This window comes from Oryctolagus cuniculus, chromosome 4 (assembly GCF_964237555.1).
Source record: "Oryctolagus cuniculus chromosome 4, mOryCun1.1, whole genome shotgun sequence".
Taxonomy (NCBI): domain Eukaryota; kingdom Metazoa; phylum Chordata; class Mammalia; order Lagomorpha; family Leporidae; genus Oryctolagus; species Oryctolagus cuniculus.
This window is the reverse complement of record NC_091435.1, coordinates 63,188,794-63,196,465: the sequence shown is the minus strand read 5'-3', so window position 1 is coordinate 63,196,465 and position 7,672 is coordinate 63,188,794.

The following is a 7,672-nucleotide window of genomic DNA, read 5'->3' as shown; positions in this document are numbered from 1 at the left end:
CCGTCTATAATGCCAGCATCCCATATGGGCACCAGCTTTTGTCCCAGCTACCAAACTTCTGATGCAGCACCTGAAAAAGCAGCAGAAGACAGCCCGAGTTTTGGGGCTCTTGTGGGAGACTCGGAAGAAGTTCCAGGCTCCTGGCTTTGGCCCGGCTCTCTCTTAGCTATTAGGGACACTTGAGGAGAGAACCAGTGAATGGAAGATATCTCTCTCTGTCTCTCCCACTCTCTGTAACTCCAAATTTCAAATAAATAAATAAATCTTTGAAAAAAAAAGTCTCCTTAGAGGTGTTTAATCTAGTGCATACTTCACCACTGCCCTTTCCTAACTCTCATAACCTCTCACTTGCCTCCTAGCAAGAACGGCCTAAATTGTGTTTGGTGCCTACCATTTCCTCACATGCCCTAATCATCTAGACTCCTTCAACAAGAAGACTATTTCTTTCTTTAAGATGTATTTATTTATCTATTTATTTATTTGAAAGGCAGAGTTAGGCAGAGACAGAGAGAGAGAGGTCTTCCAGTCGCTGGTTCACTTCCCAAATGCCTGCAATGGCCAGAGCTGGGCAAATCTGAAGCCAGGAGCTTGGAGTTTCTTCCAGGTCTCCCGCGTGGGTGCAGGGGCCCAAGAACTTGGGCCATCCTCCAGTGCTTCCCTAGGCTATAGCAGAGAGCTGGATCGGAAGTAGAGCAACCAGGACTTGAACCCATGCCCATATGGGATGCCAGCACTGCAGGCAGTGGCTTTACCCACTACATCACAGGGCCAGCCCCCAAAGGACTATTTCTGAAACAGAAATCTCATCGTGTTGCTCATCCTCCATACTTTCTGGTGCCTTCAGCAGAAAGTCGTCTCCCCTTTTGCTCCACAAGACTTTGTATCTCATGGTTCTCAAAGAAGATTGGGATCTAGCAGTGCCATCCCTTTTAAGGGTCATTTGGGGTTTTTCAGTGACCCAAATGTTACAGACATTTCCACTAACTAAATATTCTGAAATGCAAGATCCACTTCTGCCCAATGAGTAATTGTCTATCCAAAAAACAGACAGCTCTTGAATAGAAATACACTGCTTGCCTACCGAATCCCTCTCCAGTCTAATTTCTAACTACTCAAAATCCTTCATCCTATATGGCAGCCATCTTGCAATCTGCAGTTCCTGGAAGTACTTACTCCTCTGGCTTTGCTTCCTTCCCCTCCCCCACCAGCCATACTCACCAGCTTCTCAATTTGCTAACTTCTTCTTGCTCGTCATTCTGGGCTCACCTCAGACATTCCGAGGCTGGGGTTGCCTCCTTTCCCCCCACTCTCTAGCCTGGGTATAGGGCCTAGGTCCTACAGCATCGGCACTTACCTCTCTGAGTTTCACAGGTCTCTCTACACAGAAGTCTCTCCCATTACACTGAGGGCCCCGAAAGGAAGGCCAGGGAGGCTGGTTTATGTGTTCCCAACACAGGACTCAAGAAATTTTAAAACCATACGATATCTTCAGTTTTTATCAAGATTTTCTAACTCTCAAATTTAATGAATCTACTTGGTAAGAATTTGAACAATACATGAAGAAAGATCATGTATCACAGAGGATATGGTTACTTGAGTTTGAGTTCAGGCTTCACTGCTTCACCCCACAATGTGCCACCATTTCCACAGTGTATAAAGGAGGTGATTGTGGAAGCACAGCTGTGCAGTGGTGAAGGGCAAGTGCTCTGGAGCCTGACTCTCAAGTCCCGACTCTGCCGTCTACTAGCTGTGTGACTTTGGGAAAGCTATTTGGCTTCTCTGTATCTCGGTTTGTGCACAGGTACAATGACGAAGTTCATACAAAGGTAAATTAAAACCTATCCTGCGGGTTCTGAATGATGAAATAAGATGATACATATCAAGCACTTAGTACACTGCTTGGTGGAGGACAAGTACTCAAAAAATGTTAACTTTATCACTAATAGCAGGGAGAATATTACCAAAGGGTATATAGAGTTTTTCAAAACTTTGTGGAAAATGGAATTAAAATATAAATTGGGGCCAGCACTGTGACATAGTGGGTAAAGCCACTGCCTGCAGTGCTGGCATCCCATATGAGTCCCAGCTGCTCCACTTCCGATCCAGCTCTCTGCTATGGCCTGGGAAAGCAGTGGAAGATGGCCCAAATCCTTGGGCCCCTGCACCCACGTGGGAGACCCAGAGAGAGAGAGAAAAAGAGAGAGAGAACGAGAGAGAGAGGTCTTCTATCCACTGGTTCACTTCCCAACTGACCTCAACGACCAGAGCAGGGCCAATCCAAAGTGGAGCAGCTGAGAGCATAGTGGGCTAGACCTCTGCTGGCGGTGCCAGAATCCCATATGAGCGCCAGTTCTAGTCCTGACTGTTCCTCTTCTGATCCAGCTTTCTGCTATGGCCTGGGAAGGCAGTAGAAGATGGCCCAAGTCCTTGGGCCCCTGTACCCATGTGGGAGACCCAGAAGCAACTTCTGGCTCCTGGCTTCGGATCAGCACAGCTTTGGCCGTTGCAACCATCTGAGGAGTGAATCAGTGGATGGAAGACCTCTCCCTCTCTCTCTGTCTCTCTGTCTCTCTCTCTCTCTGCCTCTGCCTCTCTGCAACTCTGCCTTTCAAATAAATAAATAAATCTTTAAAAAATAAGTTTATTTCACTGCAAAAAAATTCAAAATCCATGCATAGTTTTTTCATCATACACATTTGTTGAACATTTTGAAATTACTTTGTGTATTAAAAACACTAGCTTCTCTTACCAATGGTAACCATTATTCATGTTTTCTCATGTGTTACTCCAAAAATGCTAAATGTGTATTCAATGATAGACTTATGGGATTTTTCTTAATGGAAATAGGAGTAAATTATGTAAGTTGTCTTACTTTTTCCTACCTAACAATACGATTAGAGATCTTTGCTGACAGCACTTGGAGTTCTAACTCATTATGCCAATGGCTTCAGTAGATGGAAGTTCCATGACTTCATCACTAGTTTTATATAAATGTTAGTCTTCCAAACCACAAGCCTTTTAACCTTAGACCTCTCAGTAGTCACTTACATAAAGCCCTGTGCTGAGGGAACAGAGATGCAAATGACCTGAGGCCAGCTTCTCTACCTTGCTGCTCCTTCAGTGCCTTATCACCAGCACAGTGCTTGGTCTCCATGGGCCCAACAATCTTTGAGGTCTGTACAGAACTAGATTCTTGTCAGTAAATATTTCAGACACCTGATTACCATGCATGGAGGAACAATGTGGAGCTAGAAGCCCAGAGATGGCTACAGGTGGGCACAATGTGGCGGTCACGCTCCTTTATCTTTTCAGAAGGGGAAATAACTTGCAACTGTCAGGAATGTGATGAAAATTTTACAAGTACATGAAATCAGTTATGTAAGTTATCAAATGTAAGTCATGATTCTATTTGTTCTGTGACAACTAAAAACTGAGTAAGTTTCCACAGAGATAGAAAATAAATAAAATTCACAACAATATTCCTTTCTCCTCTGAAGGTGTTATACACACCTTTGTCAATAGACAGAATGCAATATTGGAATTGGAGGAGGCTGGAGGGGGTGGAGACTAAGAAGAAAGGACCCAGATGGAAGAGGTGGGAAAATGTCAGAGAGAAATTTCCCTCATGTCCCAATTTGCCTGGAGCTGTTCCTGCCTGGAGCTCTACAAGAGGAACTGCTCAGAAAGGAGGCCGAACACACACACAAAAGAAACTCCTCTGTGAAGCTTTCCAGGGGTAGACAGTTCTGAAAAGCCAGTTTTATTTCTTCTCAATCTTGCAGGTCCACAAAGACCCAGACGATAAACCCACATCAAGAAAATTTTCTGGATGCAGGCTTCTTTTCCAAGTCACTTGAAATAACACAGTTCCCCTCTTGATAATTTGTTCATCATGGTCCTGTGTTTAGCGAACTGTCAATTGGAGGCTGAAGGCAGGGGTCAGCTTCAAGCTCTAGGAATCCATCTGCTGGGGAAACTGCAGAGATAGCCCGCGTTTGCCCTGTAGGGACAATCTATCATTTCACTGTATTTTGTATACAGTCAGCCATTTTTCAATGCGATAGCGGCTCTCCTACTTCCATTCATTCTAATACTCTACTTCGGCGCAATCAGTCAGACTGGCTGAGCAGAAAGGCTAGCTTGTTCATCGGTGTCTGGAAATGCCAGATGCACTTTTTTTTAAGGCCTGGAATTCAGTTCATTGAATCCAGCCAAGACTCCAGCCACACAGTGGCTACCCAGGGAGTGGGCCAGGTGTTGCACCTGGGCCGCCGGCTCCTCAGGCTGCAAGTGGTCTGGGTGGGGAGGATGGCCTCGGTACCCTGCAGTGAAGCATCATGGAACAATAAAAAAAAAAAAAAAAAAAACCAAACCAAACAAAACAACCCATGGAGCTTAGAGACAGTCTCTAGCAACATTCCCTATTCCCTACTTGCTCCGTGACTCCATTTCTCATAGTTGCACTCAGTACTTGCTAGCTACTATTTCTAACATTTATTAGGGAACAAATGCATCCACATTAAGGCACTGTTGTCCTCCATTCACCATCCCTCCTGCAACTCATAGTGCATCCTCAGAACACCAGCTTCCCCTTCCCTTGGGAGCCTATTAGAAATACAGAACCTCAGGCCCCGCCTCAGAACCACTGAATCAGGATCTACATTGTAGCACGCTCCCCAGGAGGTTCCTACACGCATCAATATTTGAGAGGCACTGCCGCCTCCTCAGCACTTCCTGGCTCCCTGAAAGAGTCAATCCCGCCCCCTCTACTCTGCTTTATTCAGGAGGACAAGCACTCCTAGTGTTCTTGTGGTGAACATTCTTCCTACAACCCAAATCCAGGCACATGGCCAACGCAAATATGGATTTGCTCAAAGAGAACAACAGGACAGAATAGTTGACATTGAGTTTTACCATCACTTTGTTTAATTTTGATTTCACACCCATTTTGCTTCCATATTTCTAAAAAAAAAATGTAGAGAATTATTTGAAAAGACTCCAACTCCCCAGCCCCTTTTATTCTAGTCTTGGATGATTCTATCTGGTGGCTTTTTATAAACTTTTCTGCCCAAATATTTAAGGATAAAAGATTCCCTAGCAGACTCTCCATAGGAATCTGCCCCCTTCTCCCTGCTTGCTTTGAGAGATCTGTCACTGCACTGATGGAGCTAGCCCATGTGACAACCTGGCCTTACCCCCTAATGAATGCTACAGGCCCTGCCTTTTCCATGCCCACGTCTTTCAGCTGCACACGCAGGGCACCAGGCCATTGGCAACAGCCATTTCTGAACGTGACCTGCAATGCATACTTGCCAGCGAGCAGCAACTTCATCAGGCCCGACTGAATTAGAGACCGAGACAGCTGCTGCCGCTAAAGCTCTGTTTCCTGGTCCCAGGCCTCCGGTTACCACATGTGGCACCATGGAGACTCTGTTTAGGAACAGCAGTGCCTCCCGCACCCTGAGCTATGACTCTGAATGTTTATACACAGAGAGCTCTTTTCTGGTGACATTGAAGGAGCCAGCATGCCACCGTTTCAAAAGTTTTCATCATAATCAAGAGCACATAGACATGCAGGCATATAAGCGGGTATGGTACAATACACACATATGCATACACAAACACTCAAACCGAGCAAGAAGAGAAACTCCAGGAAGGAGTAAGATAATCTCTTGGTAACAAGTTTCTGTTTGTCCAATCTTTTGTCTTGAAACTACATGGATGTTCGTTGTGTGAAACTTTCAGCAAGAGGGATCCTCAAAGTCAGGTACCCTTGACTAAGAACCGTGCAGTTTATCAGCTCCAAGAGAACTGCTCTGGAAACCACTGGAATCAAGGGAGAGACTGGCTGTGGGCTTTGGAGGTAGATGATAGATCCTCTGGGATTTGGTCATTTGTATGTGCCAGCCAACTCAAACCAGCTCAGGTTAGCTTAGCAACTAGGAAGAATTCTCAGTGACTCACAAGTAGAAGAAAGAGTTTCAGTACCAGGCCTTTAAGGATGACAATGGGAATCTTAATGCTTTCAGGAGTTTCTCTTCTTGCTGTGTGTGTGTGTGTATGTGTGTGTATCTTTATCACACCACACATGCTCACCCACATGCCTACATGTTTGCATGTTCTTGGTTAATGGCGAAGACTTATTAAACAGTGACATGCTTGTCCCTTCTCTACTACAAGGGAAAAAATAGCTGCAAGTAGCTGTTTATCTCCCTTTTTGTATATGACCACCCTAAAAGGTCAATAGCAAGCTGTTAGTCTGATAGCTTGTCTTTGCTCATCCCCTACCCCCTACTTTGCAAAATGCAAAGAAGCCGTGAGACAGGATCTGCAAAGCCTTACTCTCTGGCCCTTCACAGAGGAAGTCTGTTGACTCCTGGAAGGTGAGAGACAATCTTCACCTCCTCCACCAGTTCTAGCAAAGATGACTCAGGGACACAAGAGTGTCTCGGAGGCGGTCAGTGACGCAAAGGAGGCTGGGGATGCCGGCTGGCCTGGCTTGAATCCTGTGACCCTTGGATTCCTGGGGGGCAGAACAGGAACTTTCTCAAGACAAAGCAGGTTGCAGCTACCAAGAGGAAAAGGGAAAGTTGTTGACAAGCCCGTTAGATCCCCTGTAGGAGGCAGACATCAATCTTAAAAGATGACTATTTCCCAAGGTGCACACAGTGTTGAGGGGTGGAGAGGAAGGTGGGACTAGCAACAGGGGAAACAAGCCTGCAGGGTAGGGGACCATGAATTAAATCTGCAGGGACTGTGACAAGGAGCCTGGCCATCTCACTAGAAGAAGCAGGAAGGCTACAGTAAGCACCTAACTGTAGCCTACGGTCAGAAGCTCAAACTTTTCCCCTTCAGTCTCCTGCCAGGGCCGCCTTCTGGTCAAACCCAACTATGAGGTCAACCTCTTGGGCTCACAGCATGGAGGGGATCAGGAGCAATAAAGCGAGGTAATACAGATATCAAGCCCACACAGGGCACGTTTCATGTTCTGGCTCCCCCTGGGGCCAGCTCTGCCAGTCGGCAATCTGTGCAGTCATAGACCATCTGAACTTAGATGGACCTCACATTTGGTACAATTTCTGCTGTCATCTCCTAGAATTCCTTGTTTTTTAGATTTATTTATTTATTTGAGAGGCAGAGTGAAAGAGAAAGGAAGAGACATTTCATTTGCTTGTTCACTCCCTAGTTGTCCATAACAGCCAGGCTGAGTTAGGTTGAAGCCAGGAGCCAGGAACTCAATCTGGGTGGCAGAGACCCAAGTGCTTGGGGCACCATCGGCTGCCCCCTAGATGCATTAGCAGGAAGCTGGATCCAAAGCAGAGTAGAGAGAGACACAAGCCAGACCTTCGATAGAGGATCCCAGGACCCCAGGCAGTGACTTAACTGGCTGCATCACAACATCCGCCCTTGGGTTTCTTAATACTGTTTGAACGAGGGCCTCTCATGGTTGTTTTGCACTTGACCCCACACTTTACACAGGCAGCCCTGACTATTTTTGTTTCCACATCTGACAATCTGACAGTCATCTGCCGTTGAGTTTCCTCATCTGTAAATGGCATTAATACTCTTCCTCTCAGGGTTGAAGAGCAAATGTGACTTATATGTAAAGGGTTAGCTCCACAGAAGGGAGTCACCAACAAAGACAGTTGCCTTCTCTCCCTGAGTACTGTTG